The following is a 23,849-nucleotide window of genomic DNA, read 5'->3' on the forward strand; positions in this document are numbered from 1 at the left end:
GTGATGTGTTACCTTTACCCAAAGTGCTCCCTGCTGATCGGGGTCCACAGGAGCCAGGTCTGTATACCCTCAGATGGGAGGGCAAAGTGACATAGGGAAAGCCCACAGGGTTGCAAGTCTGGCTCAAGCAAAGAAGGGTCTTGAACAAATGCAAAATGAAGACAAGAGTTCAAGGGTTATTTCCTTAGGAAAACATAACGCAGCTTCATTTAAGGTAAGAGGCTGGGCTCAGGCAAATGAGAGTCTTGTTAGCAGCCATAAGATGAAGGCCCTGGTGGAGTGGAGCTACTAGCTGTCATGATTATGAGGGTTAGCCAGCAGCCTGGGGATTAAGGGATTAACTACACCTAGCCAGGTGGAGGGACCAATAAGAATGTAGGTGGGACTTTTCAAACTGGGACAAAGGAATTTGGGTTTTTTTTCTCTCTTCTCCCTTTTGTCTCTCTGAGTGAGTTCTCTGCAACTACAGAGAGGGACAGGCATGTCTCTCTCTCTCTCCAAGACACCATTCTTCATTTTCTGTAAGTAGGGTAAAGTTTAGGCAGTTTCGTTAGGCTTTATTGTTTTAAGGGTTGGGTATGGGATCTGAGATCTGGCACTGTTTAAAAGATGTTTTGGCTTTTCTTTGTAACTAAGTTCTAGGCCCATGGAGTTTCTCCATGAGTATATTTTGTTACCTCCCTATCTAGTCATTATGGTTGCAACAGGAATACTGTTGTAATAATAAAAGTTCTTTCTTTTCTTTTTATTAACCTGGCAGTGGTTAATTGTGTGCCTTGATTTTTATTTTAGGGGTAAGATTTCCCAAATGATCTTTCCCCTGATTTCTTTATCAACATTTGGGTGGTGGCAGCAGAAGTTTTATTCCCAAGATCTAGGTTTTTAAGATCTTGGGGGGAAGTTTTATACCAAAGCCTGGTAGATAAGGCTTTGGGGTACACTTGCTGGCCCCCACTTCTGCATTTATCATGCCAGAGTGGGGAAGGAGCCATGACACTAGCCCATGGGAATTCTTTGAGTGTACCAATAAACGTAGTGGATAAAATAAAACCAGGTGACATAAATTGACTTGGGGTTCCAAAAGCCGCACAAGAAGCTTCCAAAGAAGTCAGAGGGTGAGGGGCAAAGTATAGCCAACCAGAAACCAGCTCCAAGCCAGAAAGTGGAGTGGGGATGAGATGGTCAGTTGGCATCACATTAAAAGGCTGCCTCAAGATTTCTGTACTAGGCTCTGGGTTGTTTTTGATGGTCTGGAAAAAAAGGGACCCTATGTCCCTTATCCACAGTTCAGAGATGCTGCTGCTAAGTGAGGCTCCACCTTGCACTTAGCCACCTGCTTTGAGATGAGTCTTTATAGCCAGCAGCCCTCTGGGAATAGGTGCCACAGAGGTGAATCTGTGTCTTTCAGACACTGATAGAAAGTCCACGATCTAAAGAAACATACCAGATGCAGTATGTGGGCACTGGCATGTCACAGCTGTTTTCTGCATTACGTGGCCACACCAAACTCTCTTGGTCCAATGGGAGGTTTCCCCTTGATTTCATGGGGCTTTGAATCAGACTCTGTGGAGGAGCCAGGCTCTTAGGGGAAGGTGCGATCCATTATTTTAAACCTTTACAAGGAGGCAGATTCACTGTGCATCTCCCACATTATCCAAACCAAGCATAAAGCTGAGCCCCACCTGGTCCCCAGTGTAACAGCCCTACCTTCAGGTGAACCAAAGGGAACCCCCCAGTGCAGTTATGCAGAGATAGGTGTCTCCCGTCCCAGGCTGAGCTGGCAGGAACCAGGCTGAGCTGGTACTGGTGGAAGGCTGCTCCTCTTTGACTGAGCTCATCTCAGCTGGAGCATGTTCAACGCACCAAGGTCCATTTCCATGGCTGGGTGGTTTCATGGCAGATCCCTGATCATACCTACTAGGGAAGTTAATGAATTCTTAACGGTTACTTGACTATTCAGTAGTCCTCAGGGGCAGGGCTGGCAGCCAGTGCACTCAGGCCCCAATCCCCAAGGAGCCCTCTGTCACTCTGGGCTGCTGCCTCTGTATCAGAGATAGCTGCAGTGCAGGATGCCAGGTGGTAGCTGGTCTGCAAGGGGAGACAGTTTAAAAACTAGCTCCCCTCACAGAGCGGCTGCCTGTTGCCCCGCACTGCTGCCTCTGATACAGAGGCAGCAGTGTGGGGTGGCAGCAGCCCCTGTCTGGGGGGTGGGTCTGAGCTCCCAGACCTGGCGCGAGCTGGAACTGAGCTGGGCTGCCTGCCCGCCTGGCTCCTAATACATTTTAAATGCAGAGCCCCCGCAGGGGTAGATCTCAGGACTGAGCTGGGCTGCTGGCCAGCCTGCTAAAAAAATTGACTGGCAAGCAGGGGGGTGGGGAATGCTTGTAGTTTATAGCATTAATGGATACTCTTTTGCTTATCGGTTAATTGATTAATCGACTATGCTATTACATCCCTACTGCTCGTTTTCATTTTTGTGGCTTGGACCAGAGGCCTGGGCTAGCTTACATATGCAGGACTAGCTGCAGAGTGGATGCCTCTCCCCGAATTGCTGATTTGGCAGGAACTTGCCAAGTATTCCGAGGTCAGCGCTCTCCTGGGGCTTTGGTCCTTTCGCTCCGCTGCTTTAAATAAAGCCATTTAAAGTGACTGACTGTTTTTTATAAAAGTGTCCGGCTTTGGAAGCAAACACTAAATATTTATTTGTAAACAGAGCTGTTCGGCTAATTGAATGCCAGCTCCCTGCCTGGAGCCCTTCTTTTCCTACAAATACCTCTGCAGTCACTGCCAGAGGCACCACTGCCTGCAGAAGCACAGCATCCTAGCAGGTGCGGGGCTCAAAACCCCACCTCCTGCACACCACCAGACTTGCAGGGTTTGCTCCTAGTGCCCCCCTGGCCAGGAAGCAGCGCAACAGGGAGGGGGCCTGAGGCTGTTGCACATCCAGCTGGAAAGGGGGTCGGGAAGCTCAGAGCAGAGAATGATCATGCAGGATACTGGAGCTGGGCCTGAGTGGCTCACGTTGGGTGCAAGACCTTCATGCAGTGTCTGACCAGGACAGATAAAAGCCTTATGCTTCCGGAGTCAGCCAACAGGAGGAGGCTGGCCTCATGCCCATGTTGGAAGCCAGGAGGAAAATATTCCATAACGCTCAGTGTGCCCTACTCTGGATTTCCCACCATCAGGCACTGCCCCCAGAGCCATTCTACAGGGCTAACAGAAATCTGCCTGAAGCCCCTGTAGAACCTGGGCTGCCCCTATTTCCCATTCCTGTCTCTGGCACACAGGGTGTTAGTAGATGGAAGTTTGATCTTTGGAAGGCGTTGGTGGGGTTACTTAGCAGTAAGGAGACTTCCTCCAATGCACTGAGATTCCTTCCCCTTGGGGCATAGCAAGTGACCAGCAGGATTAGTATAAACTGCAGAGGCTGCTGTTCTAACAGAACCCCGTTGCTCCTTCTTGCTGGAAAAGGCCCTTGGCAATCATTTGCTGACTAATGAGAAATCTTCCTTAAGCTGTTTTGTTTCTGCTAGTGCCTGACCATTTGTTCCAGGTGAGGGCATGTTACAGTCAAGTACAGCAGAGACCAAAACTGCTCAGCTCCTTCTAATATGTGTGCATAAGATATGACACTTGCTTTGTGCAACAGATACCACACAGAAGCTGCCTGTGTCTTCCCCACAGAGGGGAAAGAAACACAGTGCTACTGAAGGACCAAAGCAACTTGAAGCTGTCTGCTCTCATCAAACCACAAGTCTCTCTTCAGGGGGCCATGTCCCTTGTGTTGGAGATTAATATTTCTGCTCTGTACAACCTTGGGCTGGCTCTTTGCTGTAGTTTCAGTTGTTGGCTAACGTTCTTGGCTCTGACATTTTGCACCCTCTCCCCAATGAGCCTGTCTGAATCAGCTGTAGAGAGAGAAGAGAATCCATTCACCCCTTCCAGACAGCATGTTGTTTTTTTCCTATGTGGTTCCCTCTAGGAATAATCCAAACCTGCTGTATACTGATAGAGGATTTCACCACACTTTTCACAGGACATCCTACAACTACAGCTGTGGCGTTGTGCTATTCCTCCACACAATCATCTGTTGAAATGGGTTTGAGCTACAAAGTTTGGGGGGAGGGTCTAGATGTTTGATCCTAGCCCATCTCGTTAACTGTTGCTCCCTGACTAAGATGGGTTCCAGAAGGGCTGGAGACCCCAAGACACTTAGAGCAATGTACCTGCAGCAACTGGCTGGTTACCAGCCTCTAATCCCAGAGCAGTGTAATGGATTGGCTTTTAGCCATGTCACCCTCTCGTGGCTGTAGCGCATAAACTGTATGACAGAGCTGATGCAGATAGTAACTTCAAGGAGCTCTCCTTTAGTGCACATGATTAAGACCTGCATTGTTTAGTGCTGAAGGCAAGAGCTCTAGTCTGGGTGTGATTTATACAATAATTGTGCGTCTGATGCCTGACAGGGAGGTTAGATTTGTGATTAAAGCATTCGCCTGGGACTCAGGGAGATGGATTCAGTTCTGGACTTAGCTAGAGATCATCTGTCTGGTGTTGAGTAAGTCTCTGTGCCCCAGTCACCCTGCTGTAAAATGGGGATAATATAGCACTTCCTTTGGCTAGTTAGACGAAGCTCTTCAAGGCAGAAATGGCTTCTTACACTTTGTACAGCACCTGACACAATGGAGCCCTGCTTTTGGTTGCAGCTTCTAGGGCCTGCCATAACACACGGAATAATAGTCTGCAGCTGCTGTTTTTGGTACATCGGAGTGGAGGTGACACGAGAATCAACGTGCACACATTGGCTTCGTACTCATGCAAACAGAAGTGCAGACAGAGCAAAATCAAAGAACAGTGGAGGCAAGAATCCAGGTTTTGTGCTCTTGGGAGCTGCAAAATAGGCTAAGAGGCTAAAAATAACCTGCTACTAGTCCCAGACACTCCAGCACTGTACAGAGACAAGGAAAGCGCAAGCTGAGATTTAAAACAGGGTGCTTGTTCCCCCTCAGTTGTGTCCTCATGACCTTTAGCATTCCCGACGAATGACAAGGGAGTTCTTCCTTCTGATTCTTGGGGAGATCGGGAGAATTACTGCAAAGATCTGTCAGCAAATATTCTTGTGGCTTTTTAAATGGATAGAGCTCACTCCTGCTGCATGCAGCCTGCTTTTCTTTGCTCTCTCACAGGATCCCAGGGAATGAGCTAAGTGGCAGGAAAATTCTGGGGAACATCAAATATAAGCAAATATTGAGGAACAGACACACACAAAAAAGTGAATTCACAATTGCCTTTGCATCAGAACTCTTTCTCTAAACTAGGTTATGCTCATCTCGTCAGAGAACACGAAAATTTGATCTAGTATTTATCTAAGTGACCAAGGAGCCGAAATTCTATTACTTGGCCCCAAAGTTTCTGAGGGTACGTCTACACTACAACGTTAATTCGAACTAACTTAGTTCGAATTAGTTAATTCGAACTAAGCTAAGTCGAACTAACGTGTCTAGAACTAAAAACTAGTTTGAATTAGCGTTTTGCTAATTCGAACTAGCAAGTCCACATTGAGTGGACCCTGAACAGGGCTTAAGGATGGCCGGAAGCAGTGCCGGCAGGGCATAAAAGGAGGACTTAGAGCGTGGAGATGCTGTCTCAGGCTAGCCGAGGGCTGCGCTTAAAGGGTCCCGACCCCCACCCCGGACAGACAGTTCTAAGGGGTGCCCCGCTTGCAAAGCAGTCCTGGCTTGGAGTGCCCGGAGTACCCACACTGGGCACATCACACCACTCGGCCGTCAGCCCGGCTGCACTTGCCGCAGGCTGCCATCTGGGGAGAGGGGGCAATCGGGGGGCTGCACGAGAGCTTCCACCCCCAGAAGCCCGCAGAGCCAGCCCAGTCCTCCCCATCGGGGGCTCGTACCCCATTCCTCCCTCACCTCCTTCCACTTACCCTTCCCTAGCCCCCCTTCTTATTGATGTACAAAATAAAGATAACGTTTCTTCCAACATTGACTCTGTCTTTATTGAACAAAACTGGTGGAGACTGGGAAAAGGAGGTGGGAGAGGGGAAGAGAAAGGTTGGGAGAGGGGAGGGCAACTAACATGATCAGGGGTTGGGAACAGGTCCCAGATGAAGAGAGGCTACAGAGACTGGGACTGTTCAGCTTAGAAAAGAGGAGATGGAGCGGGGACAGGATAGAGGTCTCTAAAAGCAGGGGTTGGGTGGAGAGGGTGCACACAGAAAAGTTCTTCATGAGTTCCCATAAAGAAGGACTAGAGGACACCAAAGGAAAGGAATGGGTAGCAGGCTTCAAACTAGTAAGAGACAGTTGTTCTTCACAAAGCAAATAGTTAACCTGCGGAACTCCTTGCTGCAGGAGGCTGTGAAGGCTACAACTAGAACAGAGTTGAAAGGGAAGTGAGATCAAGTCATGGAGGTTGGGTCCATGGAGTAGTCTTAGCCAGGGGGTAGGAGTGGTGTCCCTGCCCAAAGTTTGTGGAAGGCTGGAGAGGGATGGCACGAGACAAATGGCTTGGTCACTGTCTTCGGTCCATCCCCTCCAGGGTCCCTAGGGTTTGCCGCTGTCGGCAGACAGGCTACTGGGCTAGATGGACCTTTGGTCTGACCCAGGACGGCCATTGTAAGCTCAGGGCTCAGGGTTGGGGGTCTCAGTGGACCCCCTTGATTTTCATGCACACCTGCTCCTGGGTGGCCAGGCTGGCAGCTCTCCTGCCCTAGACGGCCACTTTCCTGTGCCTAGTGCGGAGATCATGGACGAGGTCCACGATGTCCGCACTAGCCCAGGAAGGTGCCCGCCTCTTGCGGTCCAGGGCAAGCTCCCGGGAGCCGCCAGCCTGGTCCCGGGAAGAGGGGGTGGGCTGGGGGACATCGGGTGGGTGGCTCGATCCGTGCCAGGTGCAGGGTCTGCTGGCTGGGTGCTGGCAGGCTTGCACCTGGCACGGGCACCGTAGCCAGCCCGTGCCCCTTTAAGGGGTCCGGGGCCGGGAGGGGGGCATAGAGTTTCCCTGGTGTTGGCCAGAGTGGCCACCAGGGAAAGCTGGGGAGGGCTAGCCTCCCACTAGTTCGAATTAAGGGGCTACACACCCCTTAATTCGAACTAGTAAATTCGAACTAGGCTTAATCCTCGTAAAATGAGGTTTTCCTAGTTCGAACTAAGCGCTCCGCTAGTTCGATTCAAATTCGAACTAGCAGAGCGCTAGTGTAGCGGCTATGAATGTTAGTTCGAACTAACGTCTGTTAGTTCGAACTAACTTTGTAGTGTAGACATACCCAGAGAGAGATTGCTTAGGTAAAAAAACTCAGTAAGGTGCTGAGGATTTGGCCCAGAGATTCTAGAACACAAACCCCTGGGACATTCCTTCCTGTGTCGAACACAGGAAAAGGAAATAATAAGGGTCACTGGGAAAAAAAGAGAGATAAACACAGGATAATCTCCTAGGCAATAATTCCTCATTTAAGAGCAAACACAAGGAAACAATTTACTAGCTAACATGGCATTAAACAGATGGACTAAACCACTTCAGGAGCAGTCAGGTATCTCAGAAGTACCCATGTGTCCATGGACTGAAGGGGGGAGGATATGTTCAGTGGCTCAGGTTTTTCCAAAGCCTGAGTCACACAAGCCTCTCACTATTATTATTGTTGCTATTTGATAAAACACTTGTACGAAGTGCCACTGATGTTTCCGGTGCTTTACAGAAACCATAAAGAGATGAAGTCCCTGTCTGAGGCATGGGCATGCTCACAATGAACCAGTTCGATGCGCAAGGTATCGGAGTGATACACCCTATCTAGGGATGTGAATGGGTAACCGGTTAACTGGTTCCCCAGGAGCAGTCCCCTGCCTGCAGCCTGCTGAGGCAGAAAGCTGCTCCAGCACCAGCAACCAACCCTACGTGGTATTGCTGGCAGCTGGGGCTGAGAACCAGCAGCCAGCCCCAGCCCCAACCCAACCCCTGTCCCACAGTGGGGCTGGGTACCAGTGGCAGCCCCAGGCCTAGTGCAGGGGATGGGAGCCGGGAGCAGGGCCGGACGGAGGTATGGGCGAGCCGGGCAGCTGCCCAGGGCGCCAACTGATGAGGGGTGCCTGATGGCAGCTGTAAGGGGTGTTCAGCATCCCTTACAGCTGCCATCAGGCACCCGCGTGCCTGGCTCCCGCAGTGCCGGCCCCGCGGCGCCAGCCAGCAGCACCCTTCCCCCCACGGCCACGGCGCCCTACATGGCCCAGCGCGTGCGCCAGCAGCCATAGTTAGGCCGTGTATGCACTGTGCGCACCCGGGGACAGGCCTGCGCAACCTAGGGGGGCGGGCCTGCTCCCCCCGGGCGGGCCCGCACATGTGCCGTGCGCCCGGGGGCAGCGGCACACGCCCGTGCCTGGGGCACCAGAATGCCTCGGGCTGGCCCTGGCCGGCAGCCAGGAGCCAGCAGCCAACCCCAGCATGGGGCTGGGAATGGGAGCCCTGCAGGCTGGGGGTGAGATCCTGCTTAATCAGTTAACCAGTTAACCATTAGTTCAACCTAACATTTTAACCGATCAACTGATTCACTGGGATTTTACATTCCTCATCCTACCTAGAGAGAGGTTCTCAGTAGGGATGTAAAAGATTAACCAGTTCACTGGTAAGCATTAGCCTTACTGGCATTTTTACTTGATAACCGGTTAACCAAGGGCCAGGCTGGTAGGAACAGTCCCCCACCCATGGTGCAGCGAGCCCAGCCAGGCCAGAAGCAGCTCCTCCCTGCAGTGGGCTGGCCAGCAGGACATCAGCCCTCGGTTAACCAGTTAAATGGTTACAATGATATTGTTTAAGTGGTTAACTTTTACAATGGGTATTTACATCCCCAGTAGGGTTGCCAGGAGTCTGGTTTTGAACTGGACAGTCCAGTATTTGAGCTTTCTGTTTGGGAAACAAATTGAGAAAATATAAAGGGGCAGTATTTTCCTAAGTATTTTCTAAATAAGATGGAATGTCGATTGTGATGTCATGTCAAGTGTGTCTGGTATTTTTGTTGAAACCATCTGGCAACCCTTTCCCCATCAGGGATAAAGGCATTTGATAGGTAATGGCCACTGTTCTAGCTCAGAGGTGTTGTAGGGATAAAGAAAGACTGTATCTGAGCACCTCCGGAGGGTAGTGGGGCCAGAGAGGTACCCACAATAGATAAATCTCCTGGTAGCCAATGCAGAATTGTTTCCTACAGTTTCCATACCTGTGTTTTGTCTAGGCCAGTTTTAAATATGCCAAAGGCCTGGGGCTTGTTCTGCAATCCCTGGCCTCGGATGAGCTCAGTTACCACAGTCCTGGGTACAGGATAAATGCTGAGAGTGAGAATGAGGACAAGTATCAGAGGGGTAGCCGTGTTAGTCTGAATCTGCAAAAGCGGCGAGGAGTCCTGTGGCACCTTATAAACTAACTGAAGTGTAGGAGCATAAGCTTTCGTGGGCAAAGACCCACTTCGTCAGATGCATCTGACGAAGTGGGTCTTTGCCCATGAAAGCTCATGCTCCTACACTTCAGTTAGTCTATAAGGTGCCACAGGACTCCTCGCCGCTTTTGCAGAATGAGGACAGTGTCCCTGTTTTCAGGCCAAATTTAGATATCCTCCCCCCCTTATATGAGGCAGAGACACGGCCTCTTTCTCTCTTTTATGCTGGGCAGTAGCAGAACAGAATGTTCTGAAATAGAGAACCATAAAGCCAAGCGACAGCCCCATCTCTCACCTTGCCCTGCACATAAATGATACCAGTACCAATCCTGCTCCCATTATGCCATTAAACCCTTTGAAGCCAATGGCCATATTCTCCACCATGGCTTGGCCAGAGGAGAATGCCCCTTGTGGGCGGAACACCCCAGCCCTGTAGTGCTGGCACAGCCAACTCCTCCACTGGCTCCCCTACGTCCAACTGAGCTGGCTGCAGGAGGGGACATGGCATGACAATCCTCCCTGGCTCAAGGCTGCTAGGCTGCTCTAGCTAATGGCAGGAATGAGCAGTACAGAGTCAGAGAGCTCTGAGACCAATTTTAGGGGGTCTGCCATTTTAGGGGGTCTGTAGCCCCCCCCCCCCCGAAGTTTGAGCCACTGTATTTCACACTTGAGGTCTGCTTAAAGCTCATGCCTTGGCCTCAGAGGCAGCTCTTACCTGCCACAGTTTGTGCTGCTCCCAGCTTTGCCCTTGGGGTAGGGAGTTTGTTTACAAACAAAGGGAGGCAGGGTGATTAAGATAACAAAAGGCTTGTCATTCAAGTAATTAAAAAATCATTAGATGATCATGACAACATTGTCAGGTACTCCACTTAAATATAGGAGGAAAAGAGTAGTCTGCATAAGTGCTATTCTATTTATTCGTAAGTGATTTTGAAAAGGGGCCAACTGTGAGGTGGCAAAATTTTCAGACAGTGCTCAAAATAATTAAGCCCAAAGCTGACTGCAAAGCGTAACAATGGGATCTCACAAAAGTGGGTGATCGAGCAACACAATGGCAGGTGGAATTCAATGTTGATAAATGCAAAGTAACGCACATAGAAAAATACAATCCCAACTATACATACAAAATAAATTAGCTATTGCCACTCACCAAAGAGAATCATTGTGGCTAGTTCCCTCCAAACATCTGCTCTATGTGTATAGTAATCTAAAAAGATAACAGAATATGGGAATCATTCCGAAAGGAATAGATAAGACAGAAAATACCATTATTGCCTCTGTACAAAGTCCTGGTACACCCACATCCTGAATCCTTTGAATACTGCATGCATATCTGGTCACCTTGTCTTTAAAAAGATATATTGGATTTGGAAAAGGTATAGAGAAGGGCAACAGAAATGATTAGGGGTAAGGAACAGCTTCCAGATGAAGAGAGATTAAAAAGACTGGGACTTTTCAGCTTGGAAAAGAAATGACTAAAGGTTAGGAGATGTATTAGAGATCAAGAAAAACATGAAAGGTGTGAAAAAATTGAATAAGGAAATATTATTAACTCCTTCATGAACATAATACAAGAAGTCTCAGAGGGGGTAGCCATGTTAGGCAGTAATTTTAAAAGCAATGAGTAGTCCTGTGGCACCATAGAGACTAACCACACAATATATATAATCATGAACTTTTCAAGAGGGCTTTTCCCATCGTCTCTTCCTAGGTAGCTTCTCATTGTCAGATTTCTCTATCTGGTTTTGGTGGCTGTATTTTTCCATTCCCATTGGGTTTCATCTCTGACCCCACAGAATAGGAAGGTTCTCTACAGTATGTGGAGTATCCTTGGTGCCAGGGAAGGGTGGTTGATCCTAATCAGAGTGGGGCAGGGTGGGGGCGGAGAGACAGACTCATCCTCCAGCTGGGGACAATGGGGGTATGTCTAGACTACACAGTTTTTCCCGGTTACCAGAGGTATCCCAGAAAAACTGTTCGGAGTCCAGGGAACGCGTTTGTTCTTCCACTTTTTTTTGCGGAAGAGCAAACACGCTCTTTCGGAAGCCCCTGTAGTTCTCATTCCACGAGAAATAAGGGGGCTTCTGAAAGTTTTTTTTCCTAACATTTGGCCCAGTCCAGATGGGCCAAATGTCAGAAAAGCCTCTTCCGACAAAAGAATCGGAAAAAGCTACACAACATTTTGCATAGTTTTTTCCAAAAAAAAAAAAAAATGTAGTCTAGCTGTACCCTGGGAGAGGGATCATTTCTTTAGGGGTCTTGTTGCCTGTTTTCTCTCAGTGTCACTTTTCTATTGAGTTCTGTTTCCCAGCTGGGTTTCCTTACCTGTGGTGTAGCAGCAGTTTGTAGAGCTGTTAAATTCCCTCCCTGGCCAGCCAGCTGATGCTCTTGGCTGAATCACTGAGGCTACCGCTAAGCTATGAGTTTTTCCGGAAGAGACCATGCAAACGAAGCACGGATTAGCATTTTCTCACGCTTCATTTGCATACTCTCTTTCGTTCCATTTTTGCACTAGGGGTTTTTGCGCAAAAACAGGCAGTGTGGCTGTGGCTGTTTTGCGCAAAACCCCCTTTTTCCACAAGATCCTTGCAAAAACAGGCAGTGCAGCCATAGCCGTTTTGCGCAAAAATCCCTTTTCCACAAGATTCTTATGCCTAAGCATCTTGTGCAAAAAGTTTTTGTGCAAAATGGCCACGGTCACACTGCCTGTTTTTGTGCAAAAACCCATAGCACAAAAATGGAACAAAAGAGAGTATGCAAATGAAGCACAAGAAAATGCTAATCCGCACTTCCTTTGCATTGCCTCTTGCGGAAAAAGTCATAGTGAAGACGTAGCCTGATAGACAGTTATAGCTAAACCACCAAGATCTCTAGTTTGGGGAACTGTGCTGAGTTCTAATGGAAGAGAAAGAAAGGGGGCTCCATCAGCATTCTCCTCTCAGCTCCCAGTCTTCCCTGATCCAGGAGTCTTTCTCCCGCAAGTCTCTCTACAGGAGACACCAGGAGAGCTAGAGCTAGGTCCCCAGCTCCTTCTGCCCCCAAGGGAGCCTGGAGCATAGGGGAGTGAACAGGGCCCTCCATGAGGATTTGCACCCCCAGCTGCTGCAGGACAACAAGAAGGGACCCAAGGCCAGGCATGAATCTGGCATTGGAACATGGTCTGCTTACAGTCCCAGAGTCTCCACTGAACCAAGAGAAGATGGACTTAACTCAAGTCTCTCTCATTCCCTGCTCTGACTCTGCCTTCCCTAGGAACATTGCTAACCCACAGCCCCTGCAGCTGCAGATCCTACAGCCTGTCGGAGCCAATTTGCCTAAGCCTGGAGTTACGGAGCCAGCCTCAGAGATCCCTTACGTCAAATTCAGAGAGGATGATGGTGAATCAGAACGGGGCTCTGCTGCTCCTTACGACCTTGGCTCTCTCCTGGGACATTCTGGACCTGATGCAGTTGACACACAATGGGGGAAGGAGGCCAGTCAGGATCAATAGACTGGTGTGCATGCTGTGCAAACAAGCCCACCTCCATCTCTGGAGTGAGACATTGTGCTCGGGGTGGAATATCTGATTCAATATCAGATATCTGGTCATGGAGCTTGAGAAAGGGAATGTCACAATGTGTCTTTGTCTCTCTAGACTGGGACAATGCTCCATGTCTGGGCTGGTTCCATCCTTTCTGAACTCCTGATTCATGGACAGCTCATCAGGTGGCCTCTCTGGCACAAAAGTCTTTGGTCAGGTGAAGGGAACAATTGAGATGAAAATTTCCTCCTGGCTCCCTCCTCCAAATCTCAGTGCTAGTAGGAGAGAAGAGCTGATTCCCTCTGAGCCCTCCTGAAGCTCTAGGAAGGAATCTGTGACTTTTCTGTGAGCGCTATCTCCTGGATCTCATGGTGGGTACAGAGGCAGCTTGGGCGGTGGTAGGGAGCATGAGGCTCTCACTCCCAAAGCCAGCCAGGGCCCTGACTTGAAGTTCCATCTCCTTCCCCTGTCCTTCAAGAAGGAATGATGATGCCCAGCATGGCACTGCCCTGACTGCCCTGACCAAGGATGGCCCACTCGGGTGCAGGCTAGGAGGACAGACTAGAAAATGCATTTTCAGTCTCCCCTTTCCAGACCCTCCCACCCCTAAGGTAAAACTGCCCCCTGCCCCCTGTGTCCCCGACCATGCTCACCTCCAAGATGTATTGGAGTCTGCCTGTGTCTGGGGACTCTGTCAGCAGGTTCCCCAGCATGGCCTGCCTGAGGTCAGACAAGCCCTTGTGCAGAGCCTGCAAAGGAAGGGGCAGCCATGGGTCACAGCTGGGAAAATGGGAAAACTTCTCCCTGTCAATAGCCCCTGTTCAGCCAATCAGCATTGAGATTCATAGAAGGGGGAGCCTGAGAGGTCTCACCAGAAGTCCCAAAGGATGGCCCAGGTCACCACTGGAGGGGCTCAGTCTCAGAGCAATTCCAGCCCCACTTATTTGGGATGGCCTCCCACTAAGCCATAAGTGGGGGAGGGAGGGTCTCAGGTTGCCTCTGCCTTGCCCCGATGGCTGGTATCAAAGTCTCTCTGTGAGGTCACTGCTGCCTCACCACCTTTCCTCCACGAGATCCTGCAACAGACCTTTGTGAGGTCACTGCCACTCTCACCTCCCACCCCTGCAAGGCTGGTGTCCTGCCCCTAGCCAGCCCTTTGGGACTCATTGACTGATCAGAATAAAATGCTCTCAAATGAGCTACAGACCATCAATTGCTCATAGTCATCATTCAGAAACTATTTGAGAAAAGCTGCCACATCAGAGAGAATCAGGAACTGTGCAGAGACAATAATTGCAGAGAAGCAGCACCATCAATCACATACACGATGGTTTGTGACTTCTTAGTTTGTTCTTAAAAGAGAACAAAAGGACCTGAGTCTTTCCTGTGAATTAAACCCTGCTTGGCATGGAGACTCTGAGAGGTGTGAGGCAGAAAGGTCTCAACAGATGTCCTGAAGGATGGCCCGGGTCACCTCCAGAGGGGATCAGTCTCAAAGCAATTCCAGCCCCCCTCTTTGTGAGGGCCTCTCACAGTGACAGCAATCTCCCCTCCCCAACCTACCCTCCTTGGAGGGAGGGAAGAAAGGAAAAGGGGCAAAAGAAGCAAGAGAAGAGAAAGAGGGAGGGAAAGAAGAAAAGGGAAACCTAAAAGGACAAACCCACAATATCCCCCGTGATTCTACAGGACAGAGTCCTTGGTAGGAAATCAAATCATCTTAACCTAGTGATTTCTATGCCTAGAATTTAGCTGGTCCCAGATGGATCAGACCGAACAGGTTCCAAACCTCTCTGGGGCCGTTACCTTCTAAACAGGGGCTACAAAGTCAATAGTAGGGAAGGAGAAAACTCCAATGAGGTCCCTCCCAATGCTCAAATACAATAATCCTAATTCTCTCTCAGTCCCCAAGGAGAGACCTTGAGAAGGAGCCTTGCTGCTGCAGAGACACAGGAGTCTCTGAGGTTGCCCCTGCCTCGCGCCTCTGTCCTGCCTGGCTGATGTCAGGGCCTTTCTATGAGGTCACCACCTCCTCACTATTTTTCTCCAATAGGTTGAGGTCCTGCAACAGGCGTTTGTGATGTCACTGCCACGCCCACCCCGCCCATGCAAGGCTGGTGTCCTGACGCTGGCCAGCCTCTTTGCATGTTTGAGTTCCTTCTCTTGGACCATGCCCTTTACTGATAGCTGAGTCTGGGGATCAAGCCAGATGCACAGCAAAGCTATGGAGGCTACTTTCTATGCCATATTCAATTTTTCATTAATTAGTAGACATTAAGGCCAGAAGGGATGCTCTCTTTCGAAAAAGCACAGTTTGCATCACATAGCGCCATTTTTCGAAAGAGCACTTTTGAAAAAAGGTATTATTCCTCGTAAAACGAGGTTTTCTGCGGTTGAAAAAAATGCCGCATTCTTTCGATTTACTTTCAAAAGAATGTGGCAGCAGTCTAGACGCAGGGGAAGTTTTTTCGAAAAAAGGCCACTTTTAAAAAAAACTAGTCTAGACACACCCTCAATTAGCTAAGTTTTGATCACACGACAGAAAGGCATCTGGTTTTCATTAGAAGACTTCTAGAAATGGAGAATCCATCACTTGCTTTGGTAGTTTGTTCCAGTGCATCCTCACTGTGGAACATTTGTGCCCTATTTCAAATATGGATTTGTCTGGTTTCATCTTCCAGCCTCTGGTCTTGTTCAGTCTTTCTCTGCAACATTATCCAGCCTTTTAATGCCCGACATGTTCTCTCCAGAAAGGCACTTAGACCCTTCAAAGAAGTCACCTCTTAGCCTCTTTTGTAATCGTTCACAAGAAGGCATTTTCTCCAGCCCTCAAAACATCTGGCTCTTTGTTGCTTCCATCTCCAGTTTTTCAACATCTTTTTAAAATGTGGCCCCTGAAATAGGTGCAGTATCCAAACTCGGTCTCATTGATGCTGCGTCATCTCCCTGCCCTGCTCACTCCTTTGCTCATAACCTTTTCAGAGTCACTGCTTGACTGGATACAACTCCCCATTCCCAGGGTGTGAGCTGCGTGCTGGGGCTAGGACTTCATATATGGCTCTAGGAAACTGTTTTGTTTGCACGGGTTCAGTTTCCCAAGGGATCCAGAATGCTCTGTCACTGCCTTGGCCTCAGCCTTATTTACCTCTCTGCTAGTATTTTGTCACCCACACATGTTACCAGCAGGGTAACTTTTATATAGGCTTCCAGTCCATTCATAACAATTATTTAAATGATTAGTTCTTGAGAACCTTTTTCAGAGCCCTATACCTTTTCCTTACACCCTAGTGCGAAAAGGGCATCCAGCCCTGTTCTTACACAGGGGCTAAGCGGAGCTGTGTTATCCATATGCTCTGAACAACATGTGGGGGTCAGCAGCTTACAAATACACCACGGTCCTGTAGTGTAGGCAGGTCCCAACTTTATATAAGTTGCCTACCTCGTTACATGGGGACAATAAATGATATCTGAATTATCTCTGTTTTATAGGTAGGGAAACAGAGGCACACAGAAGTGAACGGACTTGCTCATGGCCAAGAAAATGGCAGGTCTTCTGATTGTCAGTCTTGGGCCCTAGCTCATCTTATCCTGGCCTCTCGCCTCTAACTTTGGTCTTTTCCCAACTAGACGATTTCTCCTTCTAGATTTTCTGTAGCCATCTGGCTCAAGTGCATGAGGATGGCTCCAAAAGCCGTGCCCTGGCTGAGTCACGTGTTAAAAGGTTGGTGGAGGAATCCCATAGCTGGGGTTGAAAAGGTATTTCCCCTGGCCGTGCATAAATGTGATGTCACCCAGGCTATGTCTACACTACAGAGTTTTTTCAGAAAATTTACGTCCACACTGCAATCGCGTTCTTTCGCAAAAAAAAAAAAAAAAAAATCGAAAGAACAGAGGGGTTCTTTTGACATTGGTAAGCCTCTTTCTACAAGGAAGAAGCCTTTTTCTGAAAGAGCTCTTTTGGAAAAAGGCATGTGTGTGGATGGGGAAGAGGGAGTTCTTTCAAAAGAAGAGGAAAGAGGAAAAAGCACATGCCCTGGTGGCCTCTTCACCCATAGTAATCACAGTTTAAATGCAAGATAGTGTCCATGCAGTGTGGACGCTCTCTTTGGAAAAAGCAGATCGCTTTTTTGATGCACTTTTGCAGTGTGGACACTCTTTTTCTGAAGTTTTTTCAGAAGATTTCTTCCGGAAAAAGCTTCTCCCAAAAGAAGCCTGCAGTCTAGACATAGCCCTCCACACAGCACAGGGCCCTGAAGGCACCTTGCCCTATGGCTGGGCCTCTGCTGGGGTGAACCGGTTCCCAGCCCGATGCCTACCCACCTCTCCGGGTCCTGTCTGAAGCCTGCCCTGCAGCTCTGGGGCCTGCACTCCTCTGACTCTGAGCCCCTTCCTCCACGCATGTGCTGCCGCCCAGGTGGGCCCTGTCCAGTGCTCTGCTGAGGCTGCCCCAGTCAGCCAGAAACCAAGCCACTCGCACGCCCCAGCTGAGCCCACTGCCAGAACCTGATTCTGCTTTAGCTCCCCGCCCTGATAGGGAGCAACCAAGCAGCCCAGCCAGGCAGCTGCCTCCCCACTCAGCAAGCCCACCTGGAAGCAGTGCAATGGTCCGGAACACGCCGCAAGCCAGCGCCACCACCTCCAGCCCAGGACAATAGCCCCAGGCTCAGGAGTGGGGGAGAAGACACTGTGCAGAGAACTGCCTGGTCACAGAATTTGTGGGGCCCAGCTGCGCATAAATGTGATGTCATGGTGATGTCATCTATACACAGCATGAGGTCCTGGAGGCTCAGGGCTAACAACCACCTTACTTGTCTTGCCCTAAGGCCTGGCTTGGCTCCTATTGGCCAGAAATTGGCCAATGGGAGATGAGAGATTTTGCTGGGCGCGGGAGCAATGCAGCACAATTTCTCAGCTCCCATTGCCTAGTTTGTGCCCAATAGGAGCTAGGAGATTTTTCTGGGAATGGAGACAGTATGCAAAGACTCCTCACCCCACCACTACAGTGTAGAGAGACACACCGATCAGTTAACTGCAGGCAGGGAAGGTGCTAGGTAAGCACCTCCCAACCAGAGCCTGCCTCTGGCACCCAACCCTCTACCACACCCCAATTCCCTCGACCAGAATCCTCTCCTATACCCATACTCCCTCCCAGACTCTGCATCCCAGTCCCCTGCCCCAGCTCACCACCATATTTGCAACAAGCAGCCCTTGTATATCTGGGACCATCCCCAGGAAACTCCAGTGACTTGAGCCTGATATACTATTTCTGAAAGAGGGGCAAAAAGACCAGCAGAGCCATGAGCCACATAGACAGACTTTGTGCTTTGCGCCAAACAGCCTTGAAAGAATTCAGAGCTGATTAGTGTAAGTTACACAGGAAAGATTAGCCCTTAAGGGCTTTGAATTAAAGATGCTCAACTTTCTGTGCATTTGACTGGTTTGTTTCTAGAGACTTTCTCCTTACGTAGCTGAACACATTCATTATTAAACACTGACATGTACTAAAAAAGCCAGAAGCCTATGGAATTCATGAACAATAATACAGTCTCTGGATGTTCCGTTTCTAAGAAACAAGGGAAAACGCTCTAGCTCAACTGCAAGTGATTGGCCTGGAGAACTTATTTTAAAATTCTAACGATGAAAATACTGTTAAGAGCCTGTTCCGCAGTTTGCTGTCTGGGGCAAACTACAGCCCCATTGGCTTAGGGCTAGTGTACACTGCTGGCTTTAGTTTGTGGGGACCTGGTGGTGGCGGGGACCTTTTCTATGCAGGAGATCTGATTAGATGAGTTGGTGGTCACTTCTGGCTTGAAACTCTCTGCACTGGCTTGGGACCTATCTGGGCAGAGCAGTTTGTAGGATCAGTGCCTATAGCATTTCATTACCCGGACATCAGTTATATTTGCTGTGACGTGCTGCCTGCATCCATCGAGTAGTGCACTGTTGTGATATTTTACAAGACAAGTGGCATCAGGGTTGGTTGGTGCTTGGCTAAGTGACCTCTAAAGAAAACCACGTGCTGCTGTGAGTACGGTGGATGGATTAGTAGGAAGAGCTTTTGTTTGAGTCAGTTTGGAGTCAGTGGCCCAGCAGGGGCCCTGCAGGAGACACAGCCTTTTGGAACGGAGAGAAACCAATGTTGCTGACCACCCTGGTGCTCAAAAATCCAATCCCAGTTCCTGGCCAGATGCCACTGTATGGAGCTACAATCTGCTCACCGGAGTGCCCTCTAATTTTCTGTGTTAGTGTGTGGAATGACTTGCATTATATGCACCAATATGGAGAGAGTGCATCACAGAACAAAAGTCATTCCGCGCACGGACAGTGTATGGTAGGGGTGGTGCCAAAGGGATGGGATGCAAGAGGGGCTGAGGGCTGGGGCAGAGATTTGGGGTACAGGGTGAGGGCTCTGGCTAGGGGTGTGGGCTTTGGGGTGCAGCCAGGGATGAGGGGTTTTGGGCGTATACTGCCTGGGACAGAAAGAACTACCCCCAGCACTCTCTCACCGAAACAGCTTGGGGCCAAGTGAAAAGCACCTCCCCACAGCCCCCTGCAGGCACAGCCCCAGCTACATAAACACCTAGTTACGGTGCTGCCCACAGTCACCTCTGAGAGACAATTCCTCCCCTGCTTCCTCCTTGTCCTCAGAGGCAAGGTGTGTAGTTTGCTTCTACCCCCAGTGAATCATGGGCTTAATGGTGCTGGCCAGCAAGGATGGGGTGGAGACATGACTTTGCACATTCCCCACTCAGGCCCTGCCCACATGCTACAGAGAAGGATTAAGCAGCTGAGTGTCCCTGCCTCCTCCTGTCTGGCCAGATGTAGTGTCTAGTGCAGCGATGTAAGGGGCTCTTGCTCCTTCTCACTGCCTTACGCAGGGGTGCCATTTAGGGGTTCCGATGGGGTCGACCTTTGTCTCTCCGCAAAGTTAGTAACAAAGTGCCAATATAAAAACTCTAAACCAATCAGTGCCCCTTAAGTAACTTGCCACAAGATGTCAGAACATGTTATCATCAGAACTGAGTAGGTCTAATATTTATTGGTCTTTTTTTATAGAGAAATGAAATACGAGGCTCCTGCCTGCTAACTTCTATGCCAGCAAACTAGGATTTTCAAGTGCCTAAGTAGCCCCTGTAACCATGGTTAATGTTGCCCCCTCCCGCCAGCTAAAATCTGAAAAGCTGTCCCTGTCTGAGACGGGGGGGAAATTGAGGTCTGTGGGTTCAATCATGCACCCACTGAAGTCAGGATTTCCTATAAGAGGATGGTAGGCATGGTTAGTCCCTTCTCTGCAATCTTTAAAGCTCTCTCTCGTGGGAAGCAGGTGTAGAGGTGTTTTGCTAGGAGCCAATGGGCTGTTTTCTTACTGGTAGCAATGAATCTCCTGAAAGGTTCATTGAGACTCCATCCAAAGGCCCCACAATTTGGGGGCTGAAGGTACACGTGTCTTTGACTACAGCAAGTTTATGTGGAGACCTCATCATTGTCTTTGGACAGCTGCCTCTGGAAGTTCCTCCCAGGCAGACACTGAATAAGAGTGTGAACACAGGAATGAAATAAACCTGGGGGATATGGCTTTAGGGGGCCCGTGGATTTCCCCTCAGATCTATCCCTCGCTCACCTGCTTCTACCCAGTCACTGCCCAGAAAGGGGACAGATGCTTTTCAGAGGAAGCCAGGGACTGAGTGGAGTGTGTTTCCCAGGGAAGGTGTTTCAAGGGAAGGGATTGGACAGACCCCATCTCACCTTCAATGTTAACTGTGGCCTTATTTACAGCTACTGCCATACACCTCTGCTCCAACAGACAGAAGCAGAGACAGTAACAAAGGGAAGCCACGCACACACAGAGGCAGTGTGGAGCATCCATATTTGGACTGATATTCTGTGGGGTCCGTTGTCAGCCATTAGCAATATTTAGAGTTGATGTAAGTTTTGGGGAGTAGGCAATTCATTTCTGATTGTGCACAGGAAGCCAGAGCCAAAGTTCACTCCATTACACTCATGTTAATCTGGAATAACGCATGTCTCCTTCCGCCGACTGTCTCACTTGTGTTACAGCCAGTGTGGGGAACGCACTAAGGACTAAGTCTATAGCACTGGAAGGAGTGAATGGCTCCCAGCTGAAATCTCTCTCGGCAAGTTGCCCTCTCCGTTTCCAAGAAGGCCTCAGAGCTTGCAGCTACATGGCACCCAGTAAATAGTAAAAAATGCTCTCTGCTTTTATTCTCCACCCATGAGATTTGCAGAGGAGAGGGAAAGAAGCCTGGTCTGCTGCAGGCAGGCTCGTGCTGCAGGGCCAGCCTGCTCTTTCTTGCAGCTCACAGGGTGTGAAATACAGGGGTGAGAGAAAAAATAACCAGTACACAGATGCGGCTGATGCTGCCATGTTCTCATTGTGAAGCTGTCACTCAAACAGCTTGTTATGCATGGGTATGACATCAGAGCATCTTTAACAAACTTTGCTGTCAGTCCAAACCCTTTTAACAAATGGATATAGTGACAGCTTTGCAGTGCCAAACTCCACCCCTTGCGTATTTTGTTCCCTTTTTATAAACTGACAGTTTTAAAATTAAAATTCCTGGTCAGTTGCTGCTCTTCCTGTCAAATAACTAACAGCTGTGGCCATGCTGGTTTATAAATGAATTGTATGAGGAAACTTCTCTTGAAGTTAAGTGGAAATGGAAGCTTTATATGAGGTAATGAACAGATTACTGTATATGTGTGCTACTATCCTTTGTGGGATAGCATCAGAATTGTTCAGCTGTATGCCATACCCCCTATACTGCTAACAGCTAGTGGAGAGTCTCCATTAGAGAAAGTGAAAGAAGCTGAGGCTTTGGGAGCAAAAGAATCTGAATTCTCTTCCTGAGGACAGTGTGAAGGTCCCATAAATGGGATGGACAATAATAACAACAAAGTCCTAGGTGGCCAGATTTCTGGCTGTCTGGCTAAGCATACATACCACCCAAGTCCAGGGTGTGCCAGTGTTGTACAAGTGCCAACAATTCTAACCCTGTTTTCTTTCATCCTTGCCCCATTCACAGGGGGCTTTTCCTCCTGTTATGTGGGAACACTAAGCTAAAGAGGCAGGTTTACACTCTGTTGTGAAGGTTCATGATCATTCCAGTCTGACCTGGGACAGTGGGAGAAGACACGTCACTGGAGCTTGACCTTACAATGGGAACAAGCCTGCTCCGTCCTTGTTACTGTGGCTCATTACACTGAGATCACTTAGGAGGGCAACGTTGTTGTTTGCTGCCAAAGAGAACTAGATCCCTCCAGGCTACCAAAAATCACCACCTTTTGCTCCTTCATCCCGAGCAAGCACAATGCCAGATTTCCAGAGGAGCACTGTTTGCATTAACAGGTCAGTAAACACCCCTTACAGTCCAGAAGGTCACCTTCCTTAATCTGTGCAGTCTGATTACGTCAGAGAGATGCTGGACAAATAGCTTAACGTTTAATCTTCGTTTCCTTCCATCCCAAGCATGACAAATCAATTCCCAGGCCGAAGCTGCTGCAGCTCCGTGCTGAGAGCACACACTGGTCACCTCGACTTCACAGAGGGCCTTCTGAAATGGGCTAAAATAGCAAAAAGGAGCATGGTTCCCTTCCCTCTGAGCAGCACCCAGCTCAGCCCTAGAACAGACTGCCATGTGCAACTCCAAAAATATCAGACAGCCGGGCCCTCCAGATGCTCACTCTCAGCGTGCAGAGCATAGGGACGGGCAGAGTCCAAGGCAGATAAAAGAGCTAGGTTGCCCCACTTCTTGGACTTCAGAGCCAAGCTGAAGCATCTACAAGGCTACTTTTAGTGCTGTAGCACAAGACTCATGAGCCCGAGTATGTAGACTGGGCTCTGACACACATTACCATGGGCTTTTTTTTTTGTAAAGCAAACATACCCTGTGTTCCTTGGAGCCCTTGATGCCCTATAGATGCATGGCTCAGAGGACATGAACCCTCTGCCTTTATGGTAAATGGATATTTGGGTGATGGTACACATAGCAAGAGGTTTGTACCATTTTTTGTGGCAATGCCTAAAGGTCTTAACCAAGTTGGGGTCCTACTGTGCTAGGCACTGTACAAACACACCAGCAATAACAGCCCCGGCTCTAAAGACAAGCTCTGAGTGTGCACAGTTAGTGCTCTAAGGCATTAATGGTACTTTGTTTTCCCGGGGTTGTAACCCGGAAAGGAAAAATGCATTTGGTGTAAAAAGATCCTGCTTAGTATGCAGTTCCTAGTGCAGACTGGCCCATTTGGGTATTGAAGAACAAAAGGCTACGCCACGCATGAGTCTCCCCTCTCCAGTGCTGACGGATAGCTCCTACACAATCACTGCCAAAGCCCTGCAGGGAATGTCAAGCAAATTCCAAAGCAACCAAAGCCCAACCATTCCTAATCGGGGAGGGAAGGGGGCAAAGGCTGAAAAGGACAAATCTAAACCCTGGCAAGGTGCTAGCATCACAGAGGTGGAGATGGCAGCAGGAGCAGGAGTACTGAAATAGAAGCACATGGGGACATACAGCTCTAGCCCCCATGCCTTGTCTAGCCAAGGGTTTAAAGTTAGGATGTTAGCACTTGTCAGCTAACACACTGTAAAAGTTGAGTCTACACAAAATGTGTTGCCTTTTACATGCGCTAAACTGGGCAAGTTAGAGCCTAGGGGATCCTAGACCTGCTTAGTACATTTTAACAGCTCTCCTGCCTTATCTGTACTGGGCTACTGAAATATGTTAGTTAGTCACACGCCCCAGCCCGCCTATCCCCCGGAACACTGGGAAGGGAGGAGGCTGCATGGCTCCAGCCTGCCCAGCCCCAGAGCACAGCAGGGAGGGTTCTGGGGGGCAGAGTGGGGGCGGGGCCATGCCTGGCAGTTTAGGAAGGCAA

At 49.2% G+C, this 23,849-nt stretch overlaps 1 long non-coding RNA gene across 3 annotated transcripts; it reads right to left on the bottom strand.

The window, feature by feature from the left end:
• Positions 1 to 1,001: 1,001 nt before the first annotated feature.
• On the bottom strand, positions 1,002 to 14,886 carry LOC112547340 (uncharacterized). Of its 3 annotated transcripts, XR_012896549.1 has the most exons (5): positions 13,832 to 14,886; positions 13,613 to 13,708; positions 10,590 to 10,646; positions 9,224 to 9,332; positions 1,002 to 5,220 (listed from the first exon to the last, which is right to left on the bottom strand). It is a non-coding gene; the product is annotated as an uncharacterized LOC112547340 (long non-coding RNA). The 3 variants fall into 3 exon arrangements; XR_012896548.1 differs by lacking the exon at positions 13,613 to 13,708; XR_003091073.2 differs by having other exon boundaries at positions 13,613 to 14,886.
• Positions 14,887 to 23,849: the final 8,963 nt, after the last annotated feature.

This window comes from Pelodiscus sinensis, chromosome 18 (assembly GCF_049634645.1).
Source record: "Pelodiscus sinensis isolate JC-2024 chromosome 18, ASM4963464v1, whole genome shotgun sequence".
NCBI classification, from domain to species: domain Eukaryota; kingdom Metazoa; phylum Chordata; order Testudines; family Trionychidae; genus Pelodiscus; species Pelodiscus sinensis.